Source organism: Meriones unguiculatus, chromosome 20 (assembly GCF_030254825.1).
Source record: "Meriones unguiculatus strain TT.TT164.6M chromosome 20, Bangor_MerUng_6.1, whole genome shotgun sequence".
NCBI lineage: Eukaryota > Metazoa > Chordata > Mammalia > Rodentia > Muridae > Meriones > Meriones unguiculatus.
In genome coordinates, this window is record NC_083367.1 from 50,835,901 (window position 1) to 50,851,833 (window position 15,933).

Here is a 15,933-nt window from a genome sequence, read left to right on the forward strand (position 1 = left end):
ATAGACATCGGAGGATTTTTCTGAATGCACATGAACACTGCAACAGAGATACTTAGACACTTACTGTCCAACATAAGACCCTCTAGGTCAGGGTCCAGGAGTCTTGGACCTTGAAAGAGCTCCCAAATTTTATGCACAGTTTGTGAGACCCCAGAAGACCACCAGGAATTGACTCTGCTACAAATACATGAAGGTTTATTGGATACATGCTCAAGCCTGGGTCTGAAAACTTCCTGTGGAAGCCGGAGAGAAATGAGCTGGGGCTGTCTAGGGGAACTAGGTTTTTAAAGGGAAAAAACGACAAGTTGGGATTACATGCCTTGACGTTACATGATTGGGTGATTGGTTTACTTTAGGCCCCAAGACCATAAATGGTTCTTGCCTAGCCATCTGGGCTGGTTTCCTAGCAACTGTATCTATCATGGGCAGGAAAAGAATATGGTAAGGCTAGTTCTTCACTTTAGGCTTGTAAACCAATACCCACTTATTTTTAATTCTTTGGTCTCTCAGCACCATTTATTGAAGATCCTCTCCTTTTTCCATTCTATTTTTTGGTTTCTTTGTCAAAATTCAAGTGCCATGGAGTGTGGATTTACATCTGGGTCTTCGACTCAATTCCATTGATTAGTGTGTCTTTTTTTTTTTTCAATACCATTCAGTTTTTATTGTTGTAGCTCTGTATGGGAACTTGTGATCAACCATGGTCATTCTTTTATTGTACAGGCTTGGTTTAGCTGTCCTGGTGTTCTTATTTTTCCATGTGAAGTTATGTATTGTTCTTTTAAGGTCTGTAAATAATTGTGTTGGAATTTTGATGAGGATTGCATTGTATTGGTAGATAGCTATTGATAATAGTCATTTTTGCTGTTAGTCCTACTGATCCATGAGCAAAACAGGGATTTCCGTTTTCTGATATCTTCTTCAATTTTTTCAAAGACTTGAAGTTCTTGTCATATGGGTCTTTCACTTGCTTGGTTAGAGTTGCCTCAAGGTATTTTATATTATTTGTGGCTATTTTGAAGAATGCTGTTTCCTTGATTTCTTTCTCTGCTCATTTATCACTTTATATAAGAGAACTTTTTAATTTAGCCTTGTATCAGCCATTTTATTGGAAGTGTTTTTCAGCTCTGAAATTTCCCTAGTAAAATATTTGGGGTCATTTTATGTATATTATCATATAATTTGTGAACAAGGATTATTATTTGCTTCTTCCCTTCCAATTTATATCCCCTTAACCTCCCTTATTTATCTAATTGCTTCAGTTAGAACTTCATACACTTTGTTGAATAAATATGGAGAGAGGGGACAGGCTTGTCTTGTTCCTAATTTTAGTGGAATTGCTTTTAGTTTCTCTTCATTTAATATGATGTTGGCTAGAGGTTTGCCATAAACTGCCTTTATTGTATTTAGGTATATCTCTTATATACCTGATTTCTCCAAGACTTTTATCATAAAAGTTAGATTTTGTCAAATGCATTTTAACATTTAATGAGATGATTGTGTGTGTGTGTGTGTGTGTGTGTGTGTATTTTTCTTTCAGTATGTTTATTTGGTGAATTACATTGACATATTTTCTTATGTTGAACCATCCCTTTCATCCCCAAGATGAAGCCTACTTGATCATAGTAAATGATATATTTGATGTGTTCTTAAATTCAGTTTGTGAGTATTGTATTGAGTATTTTTACATCTATATACAAGACAAAATTGGTCTGTAATTCTTTTTCTTTATTAAATCTTTGTGTTTTGGGGGTATCAGGGTGACTCATAAAATGAATTTGTCTCATAAAATGAATTTGATAATGTTTCTTCTGTTTATTTTTTATTTCTTTTTTTGTAGACAAATGTCAGGAGTAATGGTATTAACTCTTTGAAAATCTGGAAAAGCCCTTTGGTCCTGGGCCTTTTTTCTTTCTTCCTTTCTCTCTCTCTTTCTTTCTTTTTTCTTTTTGGAAGACATTTAATGACTGTCTATGTCTTATGGATTACAGTTTTTTTTCTTTTTTATAATAATTTTATTTTTTATATTAATCACAGGTTATTTACTTTGTAGAGGTTACAGTTCTATTTAAATAGTTTATGTGATCTTTCAAATTTGGTAAGTGGTATTCTCTTTTTGCCTTTGAGTTTGTTTGGATAAGGGTTTGCCTATCTTTTTGATTCCCCCCCCCCAAAGAAATTCTTTGTTTCATTGACTCTTTGTATTGTTTTCTTTGTTTCTATTTTATTGATTTTCCCCCTCAGTTGATTATTTCCTGCTTTCTTCCCCTCTTGGGTGTTTTTGCTACTTTTTGTTCTATAGCTTTCAAATGTGCTGTTAAGTTTCTGTTATGAGCTCTCTCTAATTTCTCTATGAAGGCACTTGGGGCTCTAAACTTTCCTCTTAGCACCACTTTCATTGTATCCCATTAATCTTTGCATGTTGTGCATTCATTTTCATTGAATTCTAGAGAGTTTTTTTTTTCTGACCCAGTAGTCATTCAGAAAAGATTTATTTTTTTTTACATGAGTTTGTAGGCTTCTTATTATTTCTGTTGTTGAAATCTAGGTTTAATCAGTAGTATTATAGGATAAAGGGGGTTATTCATTACTCTTTTTATTTTCTGGTGACACTTGCTTTGTGATGGAGTATGTTGTTAATTTTTAATTAGGTGCTAAGAAGCTGCATGCATTTGTGTTTGGGTGAAATGTCCTGTAGATATCTGGTAGGTCCTTTTATGCCATTAAGTCTGTTGTTTCCATTATTTTTCTCTATACTTTTTGTTTAATCTGTCCATTGGTGACAGTGGGTTATTGAAGTCTCCCACTATTATTGTATGAAGTTTGATGTTTGATTTAAGCTTTAGTAATGTTTCTTTTACAAATATGGGTCACCTTGCATCTGGAGCATACATATTCAGAACTGAGATGTCATCTTGGTAGATATTTTTTAAATATGTTATGCAGCATGAATTTTAGTGTCATCCTTCTGCATAGTTCATGGTAATCTTTGTATTCATTCCAGTTTTTGTATACGTGATGTAAAAGTGAGCACAATGATTACTCTTCTACTATAAGCTTCATTGTATTTTAAAGTTTTGGTTAACATGTATGCATTCATTACTTATTTAATTCTGGCAAAACAGTATTTGATGAAAACAATTTAAAGTGGGTTTTAATTTAACTCATATTTCCTGGTATAGCCATTACAGAATGGAACCATGATGGCAGGAACCTGAAGCACAGGTCATCCAGTAGGAATCAGAGGCAGATGAATATTTGGTCTCGACTTGCTTTCTATCTTTTATTCATTCTAGGACTTCACATAATGCTATGGTCCTGCCCATATTTTCAGTTGATCTTTCTACCTCCTTTAACTTAATCTAAATATTCTCTCACAGACATGTCCAAAGGCTTTTCTCCACATTAACTTTAAGTCTGTCTGTTAAAAGAGAGATCACAGTTTGTTTATCACCTTGTTCCCTCACTCTTTTTCTTCCTCTCTTGTTTCTGGGTTATTTTCTTTTTTTAAATATCTAATAAAATAGACTTTCAACCAAATTTAATCAAAAGAGATGGGGAAGGACAATTCATACCCATCAAAAGATAAATTCACCAATATGGCAACTCAATTCTGAATATCTGTGCCTCAAAAGGAAATTCACATTCATAAAAGAAACATTACCAAGGCCCAAATCACAAATTGAACCCTTTCATAAAGAAATTAGTGACATCTCATACTTTTGGTTGCAAACCTAGGCTTTAATGGTTGAGATGGCTAGTAACATCAGCTCTAGTGACATCTCATACTAGCAAATTAATAGCACACTAAAAAGGTCTAGGACAAAAAGAAGCAAACACTCTTAAGAAGAGTACACAGTTTCATGAGGTCCCATTTATTGATTGTTGCTCTTAGAGCCTGTGCTGTTGGTGTTCTGTTCAGGAAGTTGTCTCCTGCCAATGTGTTCTAGGGTATTCCCCACTTTTTATTCTAGCTGATTTAATGTGCCTGGTTTTATGTTGAGGTCTTTGATTCACTTGGACTTCAGTTTTGTGCAGGGTGATAAGTATGGATCTATTTTTATTTTTCTACATGTAGACATCCAGTTGGACCAGCACCATTTGTTGAAGATGCTATCATTTTTCCATTATATGGTTTTGGCGTCTTTGTCAAAGATCAGTTGTCCATAAATGTGTGGGTTTATTTCTGGGTCCTCTGTTCGGTTCCATTGATCCACCAATCTGTTTCTATACCAGTCCCATGCAGTTTTTAAAACTGTTGCTCTATAGTACAACTTAAGATCAGGGATGGAGGTACCTCCAGAAGATCTTTTATTGTAGAGGATTGTTTTAGCAATTCTGGGTTTTTTGTTATTCCATATGAAGTTGAGAATTTTTCTTTCCAGGTCTGTAAAGAATTGTGTTGGTAATTTGATGGGCATTGCATTGAATCTGTAGATTGCTTTTGGTAAGATGGCCATTTTTACAATGTTAATCCTGCCAAGCCATGAGCATGGGAGATCTTTCCATCTTCTGATATCTTCTTCTAATTCTTTCTTCAGAGCCTAACTATTCATTCATTCACATTGTTGTAAATCATAGGATCTCATTTTAATGAGATAATATAATTCTGTATTCCTCCATTATTCATAAGTATTTTGTATATTATACTTATCCATTATTTTCTAGTTCTTCATTATTAGACAGTTACATTGATTCTATACCTGAGCTATTGTAACTCAATGAATATGAAAATGAAGAAACTTCTTTGACAGAATTGTTAATTCTGCTTTGACCCCCTATACTCTCAAGTGAGATGACAGAAACATATGTTTGTTTTATTTGTAATTTTTCCATGACTCTTAGTATTATTTTTATAATGGCTGCAACATCATATATTTATACCAGTGCAAAGGTGTCCCATTTTTTTTTTACTTTCTCTAACATTTGATATATTTTGTCTATTTCAAAACAGACATGAGATATGAGGGAATATGAGGCTCTTCCTCCTTGGGTTCAATTTGTATATCTCTGGTGATTATTGATGTTAAAGACATTTTACTCTTTTGTAAAAGTAGTGTTTTTTATTGATTATTTTGCAATTTCACATAATGTACTCTCACTGTACTTACTCACTTTCTAGTCTTCCCAGGTCCACCCCCAATGCTTGTGATCCACCCAAACCAAAAGAATAAAAATAAAAAGAAAAAAAAATCCAGTTTTTGTTATCCATATAGCCACTGGAGCATGATTAATCTCCCAGTGGCAAGATCCTTAAAGAAAACTGATTCCTTCTTTTACCCAACACCTGCCTAACACCATCAACTGTGAAAAGCCACACTTCAGCATCCTTTTCACAATTTTTAAGAGTTCTTTTCAACACTTTTCTGTATAGACTGTTTCTTTTTGGGCCAGAGGGTAAGGGTTTGTACAGGGGGACAGGTTGTCCTCTGTGTCTATGCACATTGCTTTCAAGTAAAATTTGTAAGGAGGTTCTAAAGGTTGTCTAAGTAACATGGGACTTAGCTACCTTAACATATATTGGAAATATATTCCTATTTTCTTACATTAAATTAAGAAATAAGAGTTTACAACATTTTAGGAGGAGTTCAAAATTATGTTGGTAAATGCAAAGAAAATATCATTACCATCATATATCATTGTTATCATGAGTGCTTTGCTTTCAAGGTAGAAAATATTTCATTTAAACCCTTCTGTCTAATCATGGGCTGTTCCTGATAATTAATTTAATTGCAATTCCTAATGAAGAAAAAATCGTGGTCTGACTAGTAAAAGAAGCATAATTTTCACAAGTATATTTCCTAAAGTCCCAAATGTTGTTCTTTAGCAATTTGATCATAATATTATGATGATGTCTATTTACATGTAAATGTCTTAAAATTGTTATTAACTATTTATACTTATTTAAGTCATTTTGGTCATTTGTTTTCCTGTCCCAAGCATATGTTTTTTCTCACTTGGTAAATTCTTTAATTTCATGCTTTTAGCAAAATATACTTCACAGAAACACTTTAACATTACTATATTATAGCAAATGATATTACAAACAGTACAGAAATGGCTGTAGTGTTTATGAATATATGTGAGAAGGTTTTCAGAGATCATCAGTCATATTGTCATGGCAAGAAAACATATGGTAGTAAAAAACACATTTAGAAGGTGCTATTCACTCAACCAAAATAAGACCTTGAGTTTATGATATTTTAAAACTATCAACTCAAACAAATGTCCAATTTCCTAAGCAAACAGAGTTAGCTTACTTATTACTTAAGGAAGATATTATTTTTTAAATGCCAAAATTTTGAAAACAAAATAAATTCTGAAAATTTGTTATAAGCAGCCCTTATAAAATAATTAACATGATTCACCATGGTGGTGCCCATCCCACACTGTGTCTGAGTGCAGGGCAATAGTGACTGTACAGTGACAACCAGGCCAAACTGGGGCCCCCGAAACACCAGCACCTGTGTTTCCCAGGTAAGAGGAATGACAACAGTGAGGGAAACAATTGGGTCTGATCTCAAGTCACTCACCTAATCCCCAGAACATTTCCTGGGTTCCCGCAGGCATGGGATCTTCAGCACCTAGCCACAGGCCAGCATGCTGTGCTCATTGGTAAGTGAATACTTCTGGGTACACTGGCAATCAACTCCAACCTCAGAACGTCTGATGCCTGAGAGCAATGCGAACATCCTGAGAAGCTTCTTCATAGCTCAACCTGTCTCCCTAGGGAGACCTACCAAACCTCTGGGCTTGCTGGTTTTTCAAGATGGCTGCTCCCAGCAAACACAGCGTCTGAGAACAATGTCTGGGCAGGTACAGCTCATTAACTTCAAAGCAAGAAAGCCAGTACAGCTATCTCTGGGCCTTTCCATGGTGAGAGGAGAACCTCTGGGGTCCTGAGGAGTACAGTTAACCCACAGAATCATGTAACTGAGCGAACCCTCAACAATTCCTTGAAAACCACTTGCCAGTCTGAGACCATACCCAACAATGTGAAGAGGGTCCCTGTGAGAACATCCAGCTTCCTGCCAAGGGCTCTTCCTGAACTTCCCCCTCCCACTCGAGGTCCCTAGTGGGCACCAGAAACTACCAGCCAATGCAAAAGAAGAAACCAGATGGATAAAGGCCAGGGCAAAAACACAATCAACAAAACCAAAGCAATATGGCATTTCCAGAACACAGTTACCAAAACGCTGGATACCCTAACACAAGTGAAACTCTAGAAACTCTAGAAAATGAACTTAAATCTATGCTTATGAAGATGATAGCAGAGGAAATGAATAAAATACTTAAATAAATAAAGAAAGAGGAAGTCATAAAGATTGTGGCCTTTAGAGAGAAAACAATTAAATCACTGAAAGAAATAGAAAAAGTTCAAACAAATTGAATGAACTTGAATGAATGGTAAGAAAATATAAGCAAACAGGTGAAGGAAATCAACAAAATGCTTCAAGATCTGAAGATAGAAATGAAAACATTAAAAAACACACAAACTGAAGAAATTCTGCAATAGAGAACTTAGGGAGGAAAACAGAAATTACAGAGGTAAACATCTCCAACAAAATACACGACATGGAGGAAAGAATCTTAGGTGTAGAAGACACAATGGAAGTAATTGATCATGCATCAAAGAAAATGTTAAATCTAAAAAATAAAATTCTGATACAAAACATCCAATAAATCAAGGGAACCATGAAAAGATGAAATCTAAGAATAATAGGAATAGAGAAAAAAGAGGATTCTAGTCTCCAAGGCCCCAAAAATATTTTCAACAAAATCATAGAAGAAAAATTTCCCATTTTACAGAAAGACCAATAAACATTCAAAAGGCCTACAGAACACGAAATAGGTAATAGATTAGACCAGAAAATAAAAATCCTCCCACCACGTAATAATAAAAACAAAAATTATACAGAACAAAGAAAAATATTAAAAAACTGCAAGGAGAAAAAGTCAGGTAATGGCAAACCCATCAGAATCACATCTGACTTCTCAAAAGAGACTATGAAAGCAAGAATGGCCTGGATAGATCTTGTGCAGATCCTAACAGAATACAGATGTCAGGCCAGACTACCAAAGTTAGCAAAACTCTCAATCATAATAGATAAAGAAAACAAGATATTAACAACAAAAATAAATTTCAACAATACTTACCCACAAATCCAGCCCTACAGAAGATACCAGAAGAAAAAAAATCTGACCCAAGAAGACTAACTACACCCAGGAAAACACAGGAAAAAAATAACTTCACTACAGCAAAACTAAAAGTAGACAAGCACACAAACCCACAACCACAAACAACATCAAATTAAAAGGAACTAACAGTCACTGGTCATTAATCTCTCTCAACATAAATGGACTCAACTCTCCTTAAAAAGACACAAACTAACAGAATGGATGCATAAACAGGACCCAGTATTCTACTGTATAGAAGAAATATACCTCAGCCACAAAGAAAGACATTATCTAAGAATAAAGGACTGGAAGAAGGTTTTCCAAGAAAGCAGGAATAGCCATTCTAATATCTAATAGAATAGACTTTCAACCAAAATTAATAAAAACAGATAAAAAAGGACACTTCATACACAGCAAAGGAAAATTCCACCAAGAAGACATCACAATTCTGAACATCTGTGCCCCAAATACAAGCACACCTACATTTGTAATAGAAATATTAATAAATCGTAAACCACACATATATCCACACACATTTAATAATAGGAGACTTTAACACTATACTCTCCTCAAAGGACAAATCAACAACACAGAAGCTAAACAGAAAGACAATGAAACTAAGAGATGTTATGAATCAAATGGACCTAACAGACATCTACAGAACATTTCACCCAAAAACAAAATAATTTATATTCTTCTCAGCACCTCAAGGAATTTACTACAAAATTGACCACATTGTAGGTCACAAAACAAGCCTTAACAGATACAAGAAGATTGAAAAAAAAAAGTTGTATTCTATCAGACCACTATAAACTAAAGCTGGACATCAACAACAGAAATAACAAAAGGCCTACACACACATGGAAAATGAAGACCTCCCTCTCAATGACATCTGAGTCAGGAAAGAAATAAAGAAAAAATTAAGGATGCCCTAAAATTTAATGAAAATTAAGACACAACATCCTCAAACTTATGAGACAGAATGAAAGCAGTGTTAAGAGGAAAATTTATAGCACTAAGCACCTTTATAGGGAGATTGGTGTTGTACTTTAAAAATATATATATCAAAAAATATATCTTTTATTTACATTCATTTTATCTTTTCTTCCTACTCCACTCCAATTCCTTCCAATACCCCAATACCAGGTAGGAAAGAGGAAGGCTTAGTGGGAGAGGGAGCACAGTTTTCTTAGCTGATTCCTTCTGGTTAGGGTTGTTGGATTCCTTGGAGCCAGTCCAATCCTTCTTTCAGGAGATCTTCAAATTCTTCTCTCACAACAGCAACCAAGAATAGCAAGGGTGAAGCAGTCACAGCCTTGTTCTTTCTCCCTCCTCCACTCTCTGAACTCTGCCATTTATCATTTCTCCATAGTTCTCAGATTCAAACTATCTTCAGCTGACAAAGCACTCCTCTCAGAGCCCACAAAAGGCAGATAGTCTAATGCTGTGGACCACCTGAGTCAGTCCCATATCCCACAACTGGGACCAGGGGTAAGATAAACAAGAAAGAGGACCTGGGGTAAGATCGTCAATCCTCACTTAGAAAGACAAATGGTATGTGCCTTGGATGTAGGAGAAAACAAGTAACAGGACAGGAGTCTACTGCAGAGGGCCTCTGAAAGACTCTAGCTAGCAGTGTATCAAAGCAGATAGTAAGTCTCATAACCAAACCTTCGGCAGAGTACAGGGAATCATATGAAAGAAGGGGCAGTTAGTATGATGTGGAGAGAATAGGAGCTCCACAAGGACCAAATATATCTGGGCACAGGGGTCTTTTCTGAGACTGTTTCTCCACCAGGGACCATGTATGGATATAACCTAGAACCTCTGCTCCGATGTAGCCTGTGGTAGTTCAGTAACCAATTGGTTTCCCATAGTAAGGGGAACAGGGACTATTTCTGACAGGAACTCAATGGCAGGCTCTTTGACCTCCCCACCCCCCAAGGGAGGAGCAGTCCTGCTAGGCCACAGAGGAGGACTTTGCAGCCAGTCCTGAAGATACCTGATAAAACAGGGTCAGATGAAAGGGGAGGAGGTCCTCCTTAATTAGTGGACTTGGAAAGGGGAAGGGAGGAGATGAGGGAGGGAGAGTGAGGTTGGGATGGAATGAGGGAACGGAAGACAGCTCGAATACAGAGTTAATAAAATGTAACTAATAATAATAATAATAATAAACAATAATAAAAACTGCATGACACTGGCATAGAAACAGACTGGTGGATCAATGGAATCCAACTGAAGACCCAGAAATAAACCTATAAACCTATGGACACTTGATCTTTGACAAAGAAGCCATACAATGAAAAAAGGATAGAATCTTCAACAAATGCTGCTGTTCTATCTAGATGTGTACATGTAGAAAAATGCAAATAGGTCCATATTTATTACCATGTACTAAACTGAAGTCCAATCTAAGTGAATCAAAGACCTCAATATAAAACCAGACACACTAAATTTGTTAGAAGAAAAAGTCAGGAAGAGCTTTATTCACATTGCCATAAATAACTTTCTGAACAGAACACCAACAACTCAGGCTCTAAGGTCAATGATTAATAAATGGGACCTTATGAAACTGGAAAGCTTCTATAAAGGACATTGTCAACAGAACAAGAGGACAGCCTACAAACTGGAAAATGATTTTCACCAACCTTATAGCTGACAGAAGGCTACTATCCAAAATACATGAAGAACTCAAGAAATTAAACTCCCGCAAACCAAATAATCAAATTTTTTAAATGGGGTACAATCGTAAACAGAGAATTATCAATGGGGGGATACCAAAAGGCAGAAAAACATTTAAAGAAATACCCAAGATTCTTAGTCGCCATGGAAATGCAAGTCAAAATGACTCTGAGATTTCATCTTACACCCATTATAATGGCTAAGATCAAAACCTCAATTGTCAGCACATGTTGGTGAGGTTGTTGAGAAAGGAAACACACCTCCATTCCTGGTGAGAGTGCCAACTTGTACAACCACTTTGGAAACCAATGTCATTCTTCCTCAGACAATTGGAAATAGTGCTACATCAAGACCCAGCTATACCACTCCTGCACTTAGACCCAAAAGATGTTCTACCCTACAAGAAGGACATTTGCTCAACTATGTTCATAGCAGTTGTATTTATAATAGCCAAAATCTGGAAACAATTTATATGTCCCTCAGGTGAAGAATGGAAACAGAAATTGTGGAACATTTACAAAATAGAATATTACTCAACTATTAAAAACAAGAAAATCATGAAATTTTCAGGAACATGGATGGAAGTAGAAAAAAAATCATCCTGAGTGAGAACCAGAAAGACACATATAGTATATAGCCACTTATAAGTAGATATTAGCCTTATAATACAGGATAACTATACTACAATCCACAGACCTAACAAAGTTAAATAACAAGAAGGACCCTTTGGAGGATTCTTAATTCTCATTCAGAAGAGCAAATAGAATAAACACTAGAAGTGGTTTGAGAGAGGCATCAGGATGGAAGCCTACCATAAATGTCCTCTGTAAGACTCCATGCAGCAGGGGTTTGAAGCAAATGCTAAGATTCACAGCCAAACTTTAGAGAGTCCTAGAAAAGAGTTGAAGTATAGAAGGACACTGAGTGGACAGGAGATACATAAGAAGACCAACAGAGCAAACAAATCTATGCCAGTAGGGGCCTTCAGAGGCTGGTGGTCCAACCAAGGACCATGCATGAATAGGACCTAGATCCCCTGCTCAGATGTAGCCAATAGGAGGCTCATTCTCCATGTGAGAACCCTAGTAAAGGGAGCAGGGGCTGTTTCTGGCATGGACTTGGTTGCCCACTCTTTGATCAGTTCCTCCTGGTGGGGGGCCTTGCCAGGTCACAGAGGAATAAGATTCAGGTAGTCCTAATGAGATTGGATAGGTCGGGGTTAAATGGTAGGGAGGAGGGTTCTCCATTTCTGAGGACTAGGGGAAAGGAATAGGAGGGATGAGAGAGGAAGGGTGGGACCTGCAGGAGAGGAGGGAAGGGGGCTACAGTCCAGATGTAAAGTGAATAAATTATTTAAAAAAATAAATTTAAATAGACAAATTATTAACACATGAAAATGAGCACTTTGGTTATGTTGCCATGTAAGTATAATTACTGTTAGGAGCAGAGAGAATAATAAATGCTTCTTTGTCTTCTAAATTTTCCAGAACATATCAGTGTAACAAGGTACTTTCCATAAAACAGAGTCAACAATCAAGAACGTTTGTGTATTAGATGAGTTGTACAAGGTCTGCAACTAAGAACATCTATAGAAAATGGTATACTGTCTCAGTACGGAAAGATGAAAGGAAGAATGTGAAGAGAAAGACAGGAAAGGAGAAGGAAGGAAGGAAGGAAGGAAGGAAGGAAGGAAGGAAGGAAGGAAGGAAAGAAGGAAAGAAGGAAAGAAGGAAAGAAGGAAAGAAGGAAAGAAGGAATGGTTTTGAATGAGTACTGCCATCTGTCTACATTAGGATTGCACACTTTAGTTCCAAACAAATTATCTGAGCAGAGAAAATGCAAGCATACATCAGTCTACTAAAGGCAAAGATAGAAGTGGCTTCCTATGAATGTTCTGACAGAATAAGCTGGGTGTGATTAACTAGATTAACTGTGTATCTGGCAAAGATATATTAAATGGGATAATATTTCTTTTTCAAGTAATATAATGGGGTTTATATGAGTGAGTCTTTGTATTTGCGTTGTATAGGAAGCTATTCAGATTGAAGGTGGAATGAAAGATGGGAAGTTATGAATGATGAGTTTATTTCTCAATTAACAATTGATCATTTGGTTTTTAAGAAATATCTATAATGCTCTGTTGTCAATCCCCCAAGTAATCACTAATATCGATGATTTATTATAAGGATTGAATTCTCAGGAAAGATTGTTACAGTTCACTACACAGTGAAGATACAGACTAAAATTAGCCAAGAAAAAATACAGAAAGGACTGTAACCTTAAAAATATTTAAAATTTTTAATTGAAAATATATTTTCTCATGTTTTATCTTCTCTCTTTCTCTCTCTCTCTCTCTCTTTCTCTGTGTGTGTGTGTGTGTGTGTGTGTATGAATGTGAACATAGGCACATGAACACCATAGCACATGGTGGAAGTCAGCACAATACTGAATGATGATTCTCATCTTTCACCTCATTTCTGTGTATTCCAGTTTTATCAGTTCTTGAGCTTCTAGCTACAGTCACGTCTCTACTTCCCTTCTTGCTGTATAGTATTGGATTATGCATCACAATGCCCAGTTTTCTCCCCTGATTCAGGGGAAAGCATGAATGCAGTCTTAACTACCACAAATTATGCAGTTGAGTTTCCTGCATTTGGGGAAATCACAGTGGACAGCATATTCAGAGTACAAGGACTAAGCCTCTCCCAGGGAAAACCACCTGTGTGATCATGGTATCTCCCATGCTAGGTTAGTATTTAATCTCCGGTTTTTACATGAGTTCTGGCTAATCAAACTTAGGACCCCCTATTCGCATAGCAAGCATTGTATCTCCTGAGATACCCTCCCTCAGGATTTTTGTCTTTTCCCAAGGTAATCGCAGCAACGATGTAAGTTCATCCAAGGCTTAGTTTTATATATATATATATATATATATATATATATATATATATATATATATATATGAGATAATCACAAACATAGAATACTTGTATGCTGGTCTTCACTACGCAGTCTCAGAGGTGAAGCTGATGGCCAAGGAATCCAGTGTTCACTGTAAACAGCACTTCTGTATTAGGTCTCCGAGTCAATCCCATGCTTAAGGTACATGGAGACACACCTTCAGGTCATTTCTGGCTTGGGACGCATCTTGCAAATATAAGGCCCATTGTGAAAACCTTTACAATGTGTATGGTTTAAGCAGTCCAAGCCTGATGAGATAACCCTTACTGCATATTATAAAGGGTATGAATACATCCTCATTTATGCTTCCTACTACAGAAAATTTGATATAACACATTCTTTTACATTACAGATTGAAAATGTATTCCATTTAAAAAAAATAATAAGATCATAGACCTTGGTCAGTTTCTACAGAAAGAAGACACATACAGAAAAAGTTCAGATATAAAAGTAATGCCCAAAATTTGTCTTTCCAGGAGAAGTTTAGGATATTACTGAAGTTTAATGTACAAGACATTATTTAGAGTTTGCCTACCAGAACACACCTACAACTAGACTTCAGGAATTGGGAAGAAAAACTGAAATTAAAATGAGACAGCTGCAAACACACCACAGTCCAAGGATAGGTCTGCTTAACAAGACCCCTCAGCTTGGAGCTGGACTCCCCTAGAACTTGGCAAGACCAAGAATAAGACATGTTTGTTAATACATGAAAATCTGAAAGTAGGTCAATCATCAAAATGACAGAACAAGCTGATAATTTTATAATGATTCTTCAGAATTTGCCAATAATCCAGACCCAGAAAAACACACCTGGTATGTACTCACCTATAAGCGATATTAGCCCTATATAATACAGGATGGATAAGCATACTACCATCCACAGCTAAGTTACTTAGCTAAACAGCTAAGTAACAAGGAGGACCCTAAGAAGGATGCTTAATTCTTCAGAAAGGCAAATAGAATAAACAATGGAAGCAGTTAAAGAGGGGAAAAAGCAAGTGAGCCTACCATAGATACCTTCTGAAAGACTCCTCTCTCCAGCAGGTTAAAGCGGAGACAAAAAGTCAAACTTTGGACAGAGTGCAGGGAGTCTCATGGAAGAGTGGGGGCATAGAAGAATCTGGAGGGGACAGGAGCTCACAAGAAAATCAACAGAAGCAGCAACTCAGGCCCAGGGAGGCCTGAGGAGACTGATACATCAACCAAGAACCATGCATAGAGAGGTCATATGCCCCCTGCTCAGATGTAGCCAATAGGCAGCTCAGTTTCCAAGTGGGGTCCAAGTATGAGGAGGAGAGGCTATCTCTGACATAAGGTCTGTTGCCTGCTCCTTAACAATTTCCCCGTGGTGGGCCAGGCCACAGAGGAAGAGGATGCAGGCAGTCCTGATGAGACTTGATGGGATGGGGTCCATTGATAGGGGAGGAGGGCTCTGCTTTTCTGAGGACTAGGGGATAGGGATGGGAGAAGAGGGAAGTAATGTGGGACCAGGAGTAGATGAGAGAGAGGCTATGATTGGGATGTAAAGTGAATCAATTAAAAAAATAAATTGAAAAAAAAAAGTGGAAAATAGGTGAATGGTGTTTTTTTTTTTTTTTTGAAACTTCTTTGAAGCCTGTCTGACTTTGTAGTTCTGCTGGTGATGCTGGCTTCATCCACATGTATAATTTTTGTGTTGTGGGAAGTCAGAGTACTTTGAATATCAACAATTTGCACTTGTGTTCATAAAAAAAAGAAGAAAAAAAAACATCTTCATAATTGTGATAAAAGGACTAGTGCTTGATTTGTGAAGTAAGACAGTTCCTGATCTGACCTCTGATTCCTATAAAGAGACTTTCCTCTAATCAGTAACTTGATCACCATGAGTCCCAAATATTTTATTGGCTACATTAGGGTAAGGATGGGACTCTAGGGACAGCCTTTTCTTGTCTTCGCTGTTGAAGCAGGACATACAGTTTTCACTTAAAAAATGAACTGCATAAGTTTACTGTGTAGAAACTCTAGATGTAAGTTACCTTATTTTCTTGAAATTGTTTCTAAAAATCTTTCCTTGGAGCACATGCAACACTAGGTCAGAAAGAAAGAGCTATTTTTAGCACTAATTCACTC

At 36.6% G+C, this 15,933-nt stretch overlaps 1 non-coding gene across 1 annotated transcript; it reads right to left on the minus strand.

Annotated features, from left to right (window-relative positions):
* Positions 1-13,454: 13,454 nt before the first annotated feature.
* Positions 13,455-13,616, minus strand: LOC132649628 (U1 spliceosomal RNA). The gene has a single exon (XR_009588112.1). It is a non-coding gene; the product is annotated as a U1 spliceosomal RNA (small nuclear RNA).
* Between the last annotated feature and the right edge of the window lie 2,317 nt (positions 13,617-15,933).